At 39.1% G+C, this 14,518-nt stretch overlaps 1 long non-coding RNA gene across 1 annotated transcript; it reads left to right on the top strand.

The window, feature by feature from the left end:
- Window positions 1-2,209: 2,209 nt before the first annotated feature.
- Window positions 2,210-2,927, top strand: LOC140453317 (uncharacterized). The gene is made up of 2 exons (XR_011952354.1): window positions 2,210-2,332; window positions 2,463-2,927. It is a non-coding gene; the product is annotated as an uncharacterized lncRNA (long non-coding RNA).
- The last annotated feature ends 11,591 nt before the right edge of the window (window positions 2,928-14,518 follow it).

Raw genomic sequence — 14,518 nt, 5'->3', positions numbered from 1 at the left:
ACCAAAGAGACTCGACAGATAAGTTGTAGTGGAGCAGAGGGGAGGGGAACGTTGAATGGTCTGTCCTCTTGCTCCCTGTGCAGAGTTTTCATGGTAGATGTCCCCTGTAATGTAACCCAGTTACTAACAGGAACAGTCAGCTTCTTGCTTACTGTCCAAAGATTTAACATTTCCCTGCAAAATAATACTTTTGAAGCATATTGGACACGCTGGGCTCTGTTAACAAATGATTAACATTGATTCCCATGATCCAAAACTGTTGTTTGCATCGTCCCGGTTTGAATTCCATAGTTTTGTCTCAGTTTTCTGGAGCATATGGGATCAATTCTGGTATTTGAATACCCGATAGCATTTTGTTTCACATACAGAACACAAGTAGACATTTTCTAATAAACATATTCAGAAATGTTATCAGTGGGGATTTGAACTCACGCCTTTTCTCTCAGAGACAGAAATTCTATCACTGCAACAGAAGAGTTGCTCATAAAACGCTTATCTCGCCACGACGATGGGAAATGTTTCCTACAACACCAAAGTCAAATCTAATTATGGGCAATCCATTAAAATTAGAACAATAAATTAGAATAATAAAAATTGCAGTCTGGTATAAGAACAGATACAGAGAGATGATTGCAAATACACATGTAATGACACATATACGGGCTCTCACCTAAAGACACATATTTATGTGCACACTGAAATGTGCATATAGATAAGATGTCACACACGCATACTTGCACAGAGCCACACATGCAAGTAGTACTTGAACACTCACCTAATCTCATACAAAAACTCACATACACCGAATGAAAATCATTTGCACAAATGAACAGGGGTACTCACACATAACCATGAGAAACATAGACACACGGTAACACACAAATGGGCATGAATACATATACGTTCATACAGCACAATGCATACAGACATACATGCATGAACACACAGATACAAATTTTGAAAAATGTCCTCCCACATGTCAACTCACACAGGTACGTAAATGCACAGAGATAATTATTAATATCATTATTTTCCCATTTTCAGAATCACAAACATACGATGACAGAGGCAGCTTAATTAGTTATTTTTAAATCACATTGATCAGCATATAGACATTATCACACGTACACACAAATTCAGAGTCTCACATGCAGACACACAAGTGCATAGGTTAACAAATAGAGGGGTGTTTATTAAATAAGGATAATGGGCACAAGCATCAGCAAACAATAACACAAACAAGCTTCTCAGGAGATGGTTTGGGAAAGATTGCCACACAAGCAAACATCATCATATAAATATAAACATCCATCAAAACATAACATTGTATGATAACATTTATTCAGCATAAACATGAAAATAACCCAGTGTAGGTAGGATCTGAAACAGACACATAAGCACACATTTTAGATAGCACTAATGAAAAGTGAACACTCACAAAGACATTACAAGATAAGCATAAGCAGCAATGAAGTGGCATATTAGCGTGATGATGCTTACAATGTGAAAAGACCAAAATTTAGGTACACAAACACATGAGCACACCAGCAGTAAAGGAACAGGAATATGTTTATTCATGCACAGACTCCAACATGGGCAAGAGTGAAGTAAGAGACTCTCATAACCATATACACAAACATGAAAGGTAAACCAAACACACCAAGCAGTGGATCAAATAAATTAAGGGACACATGTACAAAAACTTATTCCTAAATATACAGATCCTACAAACAAAAATATGAAGCAATGTCCTAACTGTGGTGTCACTTATATTTACGATTTGCCAAGCAATTGGTCACCAATACATAAAGATGAGAATCATATTTGAACTTTTATTCAGCGATGGCCACAATTTTCAACTAAAGTGCTGTCACAGCCTATATTTAAAATATAATGATATAATTAAAATAATCATTCATAATAAGCATTCCTCAAATAATAATATCCTTAAATAATAGATTAAAAGAAAAATAATTTAAAACATTCTGACATGGACAATGAAGAAAGAACATGTGCAGTTAGTATTTGTAATTTCTTGCTGAGAGTCAATAATGCACTAATAGAGATAGATAAGAGTCACATTTGAGAAATACCTGACTGCTTTATAAAGATGTAATGGTCTCTAATTACATGACTTAGATGCAGATAGATCGATCTGGATCAATAAACAATCTAAATGCGTTCTCTCGGCTTTATATTCGTAGATTCAATAGATCGCACTTGGATTGAAGACTATGAGGATGATAACAGCAACATCTGGACAACTGCTTCCACGTTCATCACCTTGTTCTTCCTGAGTATCTTCTACAGTGCTGCCGTCACTCTGGTGAAGGTGAGGATAATCACATCTTTCTCACGACAAGCAGTTTTGTGAAATCTCTAAGTGTGCCATTGAATAAACATTAAATCTGAAAGGCCCTGATCATAAATATCTGCGTCATTGCTTTATCTCTCTTTTCCAGGTTAAGTGAACAAATTGTGGACCCCTTTGATTTTCCTGATCTGCTTATCAAGATCTCTGAATCCCCAATCTACAATCTGTCCTGTTGTTGACTCTAGCAGTGAGATGACTTCAGTTTATCAGCATGTAACTGAAACAATTATTGATGGATTTTCCTTTTCACTTTGATATCTTTGAGATGGTTGTGGTTGGAAGAATTTGTAGCTTCCCAGTTGTTTGAAGCCCATTTTTTTTGTTTTTATTTGTTCCTTACTCAGAATGGTTGCCTACCCTTTCTGATGAGCCTGTGTATTCCCTTTCTTGTGACTGTCACTGATGTACAGAAAATTCCCAACTCACAGCGCATGTGTTCTCATCTCAATGTGGCATCCAGCCATTATATTCACTTCTGTTAGCTTTTACATCAACTTTTTGGATAAAAATGCTTTCTGAAATGGTTAATAAATTTCGAATGAATATGCACTAACCTTGAGTTTGCTTAATTCTTTTTTCATGGCCAGTCAGTAATAAGACATTTTCCCACATCCTACTCCTTTCCCAGCCAAATGCTTTCACTTGTTCTGTTTGGTTGTGTTTCATCCAGTCATTTAGTTTAATGCTGCGCTACCATGCAGCCCACTAATGTAAATACATCTTTCACACGATATGCCTAATGGAACACTCCAGAGGCAGAATGATAAGAGAACATTTCCTCTTATGCACAAAGGGTCACAAGCTCGGGTCACCTAATGATACAAACGAGGAGCTTTGTTCCACCAGAAGCCTATAAAAGGCAGGCAAAGGAGTTTGAAAATTTACTCTACACTGTCTAACCTAAAAGTACTCCCAATGTCGGGACAGCCTGGGTTAGTAATGCAGAAATCGCCACCTAAAGCGCCCAACGAAACATTCATCAGCCAAAAATGTTAGCGTTCAGTCAGGTATTCAGACACAGCACACATAAATCTCATGGAGCACAATTCCTTGGATCTATTTGACACACCACACCGGTCAAATCCCAGGGAATGAGACTGAGATCTATCTGAGACAGGGATATTACTGAACAGCAACCCTCAAAAATAATAAATCAGAGGTCGATGTTGATCAGGCAAGGCAGGGCTCATGAGTATTTGAAATATTCAGCCATTGGGATCTATATGACGCAAGACGGAATTGAGAACCAATCACAGCAACTGGAAACAATCAGCAGAGGAGAACATTCTCAATTTCTCAGAGTCGGTGAGGTATATCATTCCGGGAGTAGTGCTGTGAAGCAGTCACGCACCCAATCTCATAACTTCGCATTTTTTCAAAAACGTGGCACCTGAAACTAGATGCAACATTCCAGGTGAGACAAGAGACTGTTTTATTTCAGTTTAACATAATTGCTTTGTGTTTGTTCTCTACAGCGTTATTGATGAAGTAGGGTTTATTTGCTCTTCTGTCCACGTGTCATGGTACATTCCCTGATTTGTGCACATACACACGGAGGATCCTCTGCTCCTTCAACCCTTTGGGTTTACACCATTACTATTGTATGTTCCTCTGAGTTCATCACTAAACAAAGAAGCACGTTACACCTCCCTGAGACTGAGATCTATCTGACACACCGATATTAATGAACAACAATCTTCAAAAATTATAAATCACAGGTTGATTTCAATCAGGGAAGGCAGAGATCAGAAGTTCTGGAAACCCTGCTGCTTTCCATGTCCTGTCCCACAAACCCTCTGTCAAACTTGATGCTCTTAGCTGTTCTTCCAATATCCTAACCTTAAATTGCTATTAATATTTTTTCTGTAATTTTACATTATATACCAAATCACAGGGTGAAACAACAAAGACTCCAAACACTGAACTCTGAGAACGTACACAATAAGGTAACCTACATTTTGAAATGGCAAACACCCGTTAGCAAATGGTTGACAAGTACAAAACAGCGGCTGAGATTGACTTGAACTCATCAAAATAAAAGGAAAGTCCTCTGGAGGTACAGCGGTGTAGGCAAGACCTGGGCAGACAGAATGGAGTTCGTTTTTTAAACTTCTTGTTTATATCCAGAATTGTCCTTCCACACAATGTAACCTTTGATTTCCCATCACCAAGTCACCCATAGTATCTTTGTTTTCAGCTACTAACCATCACTGGTAAATTGAATAATTTATGTTCAAAGCCCCTCCCACCATCAAAGTAGGAAGTAGGAAGAGCTAGAAGGAGATTGGAGTCAATTTTTCTTGTGGTGAAACATTACTGCTGTTCTAACACAAGGGATTTCTGAGGGATGGTCCAGTGAAGCTATGTGGATGGAACTCAGAAATAAGAAGGGCATGATAACTTTGATGCGATTGTAATAGTCCCCCCAGTAGTCAGAATGAAATTGAGTAACAAATATGTTGAGAGATCTTATTTATATGTAAGAATAATAGGATTGTAATAATCGCAAATTCTAAGCTTCCAAACATAAAGTGGGACAGCCATGGTGTTAAGAGCTTGGATGGTGAGGAATTTGGTAAGTGCTCAAGTCAATTTTCTTAATTAATATGCAAATGTAACTACCACAGAAGGAGCAAAACTGACCTACTCTTGGGATATAAGGCAGGGCAAGTGATTGGTTAGTAGGGGAGCTTTTTGGGGCCGGGGGTCATAATTCGATTAGTTGTAAAATATCTATGGGAAGGATTGGCATTATATATAATTAAAGTTCTTAATTAGACTAGGGCAAATTTTGATAGTATGAGACAAAAACTTTCAAGGGTTGGTTGGAGTAGACTGTTTGCAGCTCAAGGGCTGGCCGGCAAGAGTGAAGCTTTCAGAAGTGAGATAACGAGAGTTCGGAGGTGTGATGCTCCTGTTAGTGTGAAGATAAGGCTGGTAAGAGGAGGGAACACTAGAGGAATAAAAGTATTGAGGCTCTGGTTCAGATTAAGAATGAATCATATATTAGATGTAGATAAATGAGATCAAGTGAATCTCGAAGAGTACAAGAGGTGCAGGGACATTCTAAAGAGGGAAATGAGGAGGGCAAGAAAGAAAAATGAGATAGCCTTGGGAGATAATGTTAAAGATAATCCAAAGAGATTCGACTAGTACATTAAGAGCAAAGGGGTAGATCATAGAGTCATAGAGATGTACAATTTGGAAACAGATCTTTCAGTCTCACTTACCCATGCTGACCAGATATCCTAAACTAATCCAGTCCCATTTGCCAATACTTGGCCCATATCCCTCTAAACCCTTCCTATTCGTATAGACACTCAGATGCCTTTTAAATGTCGAAATTGCACCAGCCTCCACCACTTTCTTTGGTAGTTCATTCCATACACACCATCCTCTGCATGAAAAAGTTATTCCTTAGGTACTTTCAACTTTTTCCCCTCTCACTCTAAACCTATACTCACGAGTCAGCTCCAGCCTATTCAGCTTCTCCCTATATAACTCTACATGCCTGTGAAGATGTATAAGCCTAGAGGGATGGCTTCATAAATCATGTTGTATTTTACGTAAATGCTGTTTTTTCTATTATCATTTAGTCTGAAATGGAAGATGGGTACCTTTTCAATTTCATATCAGCACAGAAAGACCTGGGGAAATAATCAAAAAAAATGGACAAAAAGTTATTGCACTATGGATCATCTCACCATATCATTCCTATAAAACATAATTCCCTGTTTTGACCGTGAAGTTAATAGAGCCTATTAATTAGTCCTGTGTGTGTAATAATTGTCATCTATCTGTCTTTCTACATTTAGTTGTTATAGTTAACGTGTGGATTACTGCACCTCTCTAAAAATTCAAAACAAAATAAAGTAAAACTGCAAATTAAATATTGTATGTAATTACGACAAATAATTAGCAATTCAATGACACCAAATTGGAATGGAATGTTGAAATGTAGCCAATTCTGAGGAGTACAAGAAGTTTCAAGAGATTATTAATTAATTTACGTTATGTTCAAATAATTAGCAAATGAAGATCCACACAGATAAACATCTTGGTAGGAATAATGTGCAGGTCACTTATTCGAAGATGCATGTCTAAGTGAGGGAGACAAGCAAAGGGATTTCAGACAATTCCATCAGTCACTAACAATTTCACCACAGGTTCCAAAGGGCATAAAAATGCAAACAAAGCTCTAAGCTTTATCTCGAAAGGGATAGATTTGACAGTAGGGTCACTATAAAAAATTGGTTGACTATAATTAAGAGTATTGCCTGCAGTTCGAGTTGACATATTATAGAATGTATGAGAGAGAGTGAAGAGAAGATTTATAAGAATTATACACAATTTTCTGGCTGTGTATATCAAGGAAAATTGTTGTGCTGTTCACTTCTCTCTTGAAAAGAAGGTTGACAGTTCGAAAACTATGAAAGGTTTTGAAAGGAGAAGGTACAGAGAAAACATTTCACTTTGGGACAGAACATAACTAGAGGCTGTCAATATAAGACGGTACCTCAAGAAATCCAAAAGGGAATTCAGAAGAAACCTCTTCACTGAAAGAATGATGAAAATGGGGGCGGGGGGGGGGGGGGGGAGTTGGGGGGGGGCGCGCGAATATGTGACCAGACGGAATACTTGAAGTCAATTGTTTAGATGTATTTCAAGGAAACTAGGCGAGCACTTGGAAGGGATGGGAATTGAGAATTACAATGGGCGATTTAGATGAGGAAAAATGTGAAATACCTTGAGTGGAACATAAGCACTGGCATGGACTGATTGTGCCAAATGGTCTGTTTTTCCTCTGTAACCCTACGTAGAAAATCACCATTGTATGAAACAAAAAATGTATTAAGAACATCGAGAAGAATTATAAAGTTTCTCACAAAAAAGTCTCAACTATTCAGCACTGAATGTAAATGATTTTATCACTTGGCCACACTTCACTATTTGCTTGATAGCACTCAAACAGCAGTAATCACAACACTCTTACTAGGAGTAGGAGAAACCCAGTGTCCATGCTCCAATTGGGGGATCTTAATGCCTTATTAATGGTCTCAGCAGGACCTGACAATCTGCTCCTTGGAATGTTGTGAACACTCTAGCCCTCACGGCTTCTTTCACTCACTTACTCTGATTTCCATTTCCCGTAATGATCGCCACCATGGACAGGAGACTGTTCCAGTATGCAGATGGGATACCCTGTTGTGAGCCATAAGGTATTTCATTAGGAGGGATATCCTGTAGGCGTGTCTCTAGGATGCAGGAGGAGGTCTCCCACACATTGGAGGACCCACCTACTGCTAATAAACTGCCAGCATTACCGGGAACAGACTCTACATTGACCTCCTGAATGGTCATCCTTTCCCTAATTTGGGATCAATAAAATACTACGGAGGTGGAAACATGAGACCCACTGAAACTCCTTCCTTCTCTTGTTATCTTCCACCCTATTATCCACCTAATGACCTTGCTGCCTGTCCCGAGAGGGCTGATAGAACCCAGTCCCATTCCAATATTCAAGAACATGAAGAGCTGGCAAACTGGTCAATGTTGATAAAGTTTAACGCAAACAGTCTTGACCTGACTGTCAAATTCTGAAGTGCAACTTGAGATGAGTTCAATAAAAGTGGCAGAAGTACAGAAACAACCACTTCCATCCATCAGAAACCAATTTCTCTGAATGGGAACGGGGTGGGTCGCTATTTGGAATGGAGCAGTCCATTTGAAATGTTAATGAGGAGCAGCAATGTGATGTGATGGATGTGCACACAGTTTGAAGCTGTTTGCTGAGTCAGTTTTGCTAAAGCTTTGGCAGACACATTCCAATTACAATCAATTAAATCTGCCAAAGTGGTCGTTAAATACTCACGTTTATGAGATGCTTTAACATAGAACATAGAAAAGCACAGCACAGAACAGGCCCTTTGGCCCACGACAGTGTGACGAGGTTTAATCCTCATGTCAAATATAATAACAACCTACGCACCCCTCAACTCACTCCTATCCATCTGCATGTCCAGCAGTCGCATAAATGTCCGTAATGACTCTGCTTCCACTACCACCTCTGGCAATGCATTCCATGTAATCACAACTGTCTGTATAACGAACCTACCTCTAACGTCTCCTCTTTACCTTTCTCCTAATATCTTAAAACTATGACCCCCTCGTACCAGTCAATCCTGCCCTGGGGTGAATTCTCTAGCTATTGACTTTATCTATTCTTCTCATTATTTTGTTCACCTTGATCATGTCTCCTCTCTTCCTCATTCTCTCCAGAGAGAAAAGTCTGAGCTTATTCAACCTCTCTTCATAAGGCAAGCCCGCCAGTCCAGACAGCATCCTGGTAAACCTTCTTTGTACCCTCTCCAAAGCCTCTGTATCTTTCTTATAGCAGGGCGACCAAAACTGGACACAATATTCCAGGTGTGGTCTCACCAGGGACTTGTAGAGCTGTAGCAAAACCTCGCTGCTCCCAAACTCGATTCCCCTGTAAATGAAAGCCTAAACATCATATGCTTTCTTAACAACCCTATCCATTTGTGTGGCAATTTTGAGGGATCTATGTACATGCACACCCAGATGACCCTGTTCCTCCACACTGCCAAAAATCCTGCTTTTAGCCCTACATTCAACATTTGAGATCGACATTCCAAACTGGAAAAGGATTCACCCAATGCCAAACAGGAGAAGGTTGTTGGCATGTATCAGAAGTGTTAGGACCAATGACCAGAAACATGAAACCAGCTTTCAAGCAAGGTTTCAAAGTGAGAATAAGGAGCAGAGGGCATCTAAGGAAGTTTATCAGTAAAGTACATCTAATTCAGGGGACTTGACCATACTCATGGACAAAAAGATATAAAGCAACCAGAGAACCAAAGAACAGAGTGTGTATATAAGGGGTACAAGAGACAGCGTGGATCAAGGCCTTGAAGAATTTACAGATTGACATAAGTTTAAATTCAATACATTAGATGCTAATGAGCCAGTTAAGATCTCAGACCTTTCTCTATAAGTACCAGTTTAAGGTTACCAATCTTGTCCAGGCCAGCATTAAATGGGATATTTATTTGCACTGTGCACATCTCCTGGAGACACAAGATATCTTAGTTTTGCAAATGTAATAGAATGTACTTTCCACCATTTCAGCAATTCATTAAATAGAAGTTGACAGAAATAAACAACTTTCCAAAGCTGTCATTCAACAGCCAGACTGATACAATATTCAAAGAGGATCTACATGAACAAAGTGGACTCATCAGGGGGTTAAATCACTTCAAATTCGAAAACTAGATTCCATTTTAATCAGATCAGCTGGATGTTGGATACTCCATTAACAAACGTTTCCCATATTCAAACAGTTATTTGCAAATACAGAAATTGGGTATTGCTGCAAAATAGGACATGTTCTTCTCTCTATTGTTTTGACTTGCATTCATCAGGATAGCTGCAAGAATGTTGGCATAAAGGGAAACAACATTTTATACTGAACGAGAAAAGAGTTCTGCTGCTTTGGAAAGTGCACAATGATTGATCGAGATGTCCCCAATGGAAATGGGCTGGTCAGATGGTGACGGACAGTTAACAGCTAAACTTTGTTAAGTTTTCAATTGGCAGGTTGCCTGAGTGATCACGGTATTTTCCTGCCAAATGAATCAGAGAATGGCCATCACCAATTTAGTCGAATCACAACAAGCATTGGCAGTTAACTGCCAAACATCACCTGGTCCATTCTCCATGCCTTTACCAATCAGCACTCATTACCCAGACAGATTAAATGCTTTCTCCCTTCCCATTGGTATTCTTGAGGGTGTCCTGATAAGTACAATACTAAAGACTTAAATTAAAAAAAACTTTATTTTCATCAATACTCAAATTTCCATGTTGTACCAACTGGCAGAGGTGAAACGTAACTGTAATGTATCAGGCCTACAATGAACTGGTAAAGTTCTGCCCTGGTCTCAGAGGAAACACAGAAACAATGTCCTTGTGGAGACATTACTTTGCCTTTGATCCTATACAGCAGCAATTTCAGAGCCATTGAGGAATAGAATTAAATAGAAACAAACTACATGTACATACACACAGCACACTATTATTTAAAGTAATAGAGAGAAATTCTACACGAGCAGAAAGACTAATTGTTATTTTGAATAGTGAATATGGCACCAAAAGCACCCTTGTGATAATGACAGTTGGAAAATCTAGCCCACATTGGTTTGTAGCAGTTGAAGAGTTGCCCATTCTGTTATGGGCCCCGCTCAGTTCCTACACCAGTATGTGACCATAGATTCAGATTGTTTTTAAAGGCAGATATCAATATGCAGTTGCACAATGGCAGGAGCACGGCTCTCCTATGGACAGCACGAAAGAGATCTCACACACATTGGCTCTTTAATAAAGAAATGGGGCAAACCTCAGAGATAGGGAAATGTAAATAAATGGAACACTAACAAGATTTCATCCAATTCGATAGTAACTGATACCTGATCACCAAATTCAGCTGCCACTTGAAAGGATGCAAGAAGCCCCAAAAGGAGATACTCCAAATTTCACTTGATTCTGCATCACATTATCGCAAGACAGCGTTGTAGTTGCCTTCTAGCAGACATTATTTTTATCCATAAACCACATAGGTTTGACAGAGAAGCATTGGTTCCGATCACAGATCAGAACCAAATAGTGCAGAACGACATCATAACTCATCTCGAGAAGCTGTGTCAATGGGTGCTTGTGTTTACAGTGCCTCTGTGCTCTGAGCTTCGGCCCCAATCTCTTGCTGTTCCCTAGTTTTTCTGATAAGTTGCAGTTCCAGTCAGTGTGTATTTCATCAATGTCCCAGATTATAGAGGTTTCACTATCAGTGAGTTCACCAGTATAGCGCGTTGGGTAAATCAGCAGTGGCTCCACTGAAAAGGCTTTTAAATCCTGAGGGTCATAGAACAGCACATAGTTATCCCTGTTAATTGACCTAATAACAATTAACAACATTATACTTGATCTGCTATATTTTCCATTACTGGCTGCAATGAATCTACCTCATGGGATACAGAAACTAACTAATGTGAGTAAAAACCTCTTAAACTTTGGGCAAAACCCAGGCTATTGTCTTAAGAGAATAAACTCCATACAAGAATGCAACAAAGAAAAGCAGATTGAAGTCAAATGAGGCACAGATTTGATGAAGAACAAAACCCCCTCTCGCCTAGCAGGAAGGCAAGTAGAAAAGTTGCACATTTATAGAACATCTTAATGCAATCTCAGAGTATCCTAAACATCTCTTTCCAGACCTCTGGAACAAGTGCAGAACCCCTGGGGCCACTGTCAACTACATGCTATCAAACCCAGGGAATCATAGACGAAAATATCAGCATGTGCCCATGTAACAGATTAAAATGTGTGTTTAATTCCTCCGCTCGAGTAATTAGCAAAATTGTTTCTCTGTATGAACAATAAATGAGAATAGGTCACTTGGCCCTTCGAGCCTGCTCCACCATTCAATAAGATCCTGACTGACCCAATTTTAACGAGTGTATAAAACATTCTGCTGACAATATCCCACTTTAGCTTTTCTTATTTTATCATTTTAGTATATTCCACTACATATCTACTCTAATCTGGAGAATAAATCACTGATCCACACTGTACTGCTCTCCTCATGTACTGCTCATTTCCTCAGCCTATTCTTTAGACAAGATAAAATAGATTGGAACAGACTCCACTGTTTGCTGGTACTTGACACAATGAGAAATATTGAAATTTTTCAATACACTCCTATGGTGAAAAATATAATTTGCTTTAATCCTTTAAAACTGGTTCCATTTTATTTAATATTTGCATTGAATGGTATTTTAGTTTGATCCAGATGTTAGTTCAAAGTGAAATATTACAGCACTGAGCTTTGTCTCATTCTCATTTGATGTAAGTTGGAAAGGAGTGTTTTCTTTCAGCGGAGAGTTAAACATGAACAACCAAGTTGAGTAATAATACATGCAAGTTCTGACAAAGTCAATTTTCAATCAGAGATGTTCTATACAACAACTGAAGTTCTTTCGATCATGTAGTCACATGTCAGAAATGTGATATCTAATTTGTGTACCATGAGAAAAGCAGGAAGGAGATGATGACCAGATCATCACTGGCCGGGACACCAGGTATAATCTCCTCACTTTAATTCAAAATAATAAGGGTCCCTTTAGAGGGCAGAGTGGCTTTGGTTTAATGCCTCATATACATCTGATGTGCAGGATTATCTCAGGACTGCACTGCTGTGGCAGTATCAATTAGTCTATTCTAAATCCGATGGTAGATCTGGACCCCTCCGACTCAAAGATCAGCATACTACTCAGTGATACCTGAGCAATCCACAATGCTCTGACAAGTGACTTATTATTTACATCCCCAGGGATTAATGAAGCAATTAAGGGAAATTGCATCAATTCTATATGAGATGCAAAACAGGCCTCTTATGGTAGAATGATAGTCTCCCTACCCCTATCAGTCGGCTTTAGTTCCTAGGTTAGATTTAGTAGGCTTAAATTCCTGTCCCAACTACTCCAGAGGCGTGTCATACATCGCTGAACATTTTAATTTCAATAAAAAGGAAAACTGCTTCAACCAATGGGTTGCTGTCATTTGGAAAGTGCAACATGTGTAATTAGGAACCAGCACTTTGGGTCACCTTTGCTGATTCCCTGTGTGTTATACGGCAGTCAGTAATTTCTATCAGTGTCCACCGTTACAGGTACAAAAAGTCCTCTAATATCTCTCCTCAATAGGTCATTCTTCCCTTTTGAATATGGGCAGTGAGTACTCAGTCCTATCTCTTTTTTTTAGCAACAAATGGCTACCTTGCTTCCAGCCTGCTGTCAGCAAGAGGTTAACTTGCACTGTCAAAGTGTGGCAATACTGAGAACAACCATCCCCATATTGACCCAGGCTAAGATCACAAGATGCAGCACAAGCCAGTGTTTATGTCCAGGATTAAAAACCAGGAAGGATGTTCTCCATGACTGGGGAGTCCAGAACCAGGGCTCACGGTCGAAGGATACTGGCGTGGGCATTTTGGACTGAGATGAGGAAACCTTTCTTCACCCTGACTGTGGTGACTCTTTAGAATTCACTGTCATAGAAATTGATTGAGTCCAAAACACAATAGATTTTTTTTCTGGCTAAAGGTATCAAAGTTTATAGAAAGAATGATGGAACAGGGTACTGAGTTAGATAATCAGCCAAAATCATTTTGAACAGCAACACATGCTTAACGGGCTGAATGGCTACCTGCTCCAACTATTCTGTGACCATTCTCTGGCTTGAAGAAATGTGTTTTGTTCAAAAGCTATTTTGATAGGAAAACAAAAGAGAATGTGTTACTGGTTACAACATAGAGTGATGAAACAATTTCAGATTATTGTGAATTGGACATTCCTCAAATTGAATTGAACAATGAGGAAGTTCTGGAAAACTGGGATAAACTACTGAGTTACCTTCCAGATGAAAATCGAAATGACCAGAAAGAGTTGCTTTAATCACATGGGGAGATATGTGGAAAGAACCTGGGAATTACTAATCTCACTACACATTATATTGATTGAGGAAATGCTGTTCCAATCAGGCAACATCCTATAGACCTAACCTTTGAAGGTTGGCAAAGGTTCAGAAAGAGACTGAACACATGCTGAAGCATAACATGGTCGTACATTGGTTCAAACTTTTTTTTTGACTGTCATTTTCTTTTCTCGTGAACTTAAATTGTCAACTTCCTCAGAACTTGGACAGAGTTTGGACTCCATGTTTGTTTCACAGCTTCAATTGAACGCAAGGACAAATTAAGACACTTCAAGCAAGCACTTTCAACTACAATCAAAGAGGCAGCTTGATCTCGCACTTGGGGCAAATGGGATCGAATGTTATGGGGAGAAAGCATGATTAGGCTATTGAGTTGGACAATCAGCCTTGATCGTGATGAATGGCAGAGCAGGCTCGAAAGATTGCATGGCCTCCTCCTGCTCCTATTTCCTACGTTTCTAAACTGGATTAAATACCCAAGAAAAGTGAAGATTCAGAATTATAAGCCTTCATCAGGTGATTTAGGTAAACAGGTTACACATTAGATATTTAGTCAGCATATAAAGTTAGTCCATA

Source organism: Chiloscyllium punctatum, chromosome 27 (assembly GCF_047496795.1).
Source record: "Chiloscyllium punctatum isolate Juve2018m chromosome 27, sChiPun1.3, whole genome shotgun sequence".
In the NCBI taxonomy this organism is placed as follows: domain Eukaryota; kingdom Metazoa; phylum Chordata; class Chondrichthyes; order Orectolobiformes; family Hemiscylliidae; genus Chiloscyllium; species Chiloscyllium punctatum.
Note: the sequence above shows the minus strand (reverse complement) of the source record. Positions and strands in the feature narration are given on the sequence as shown.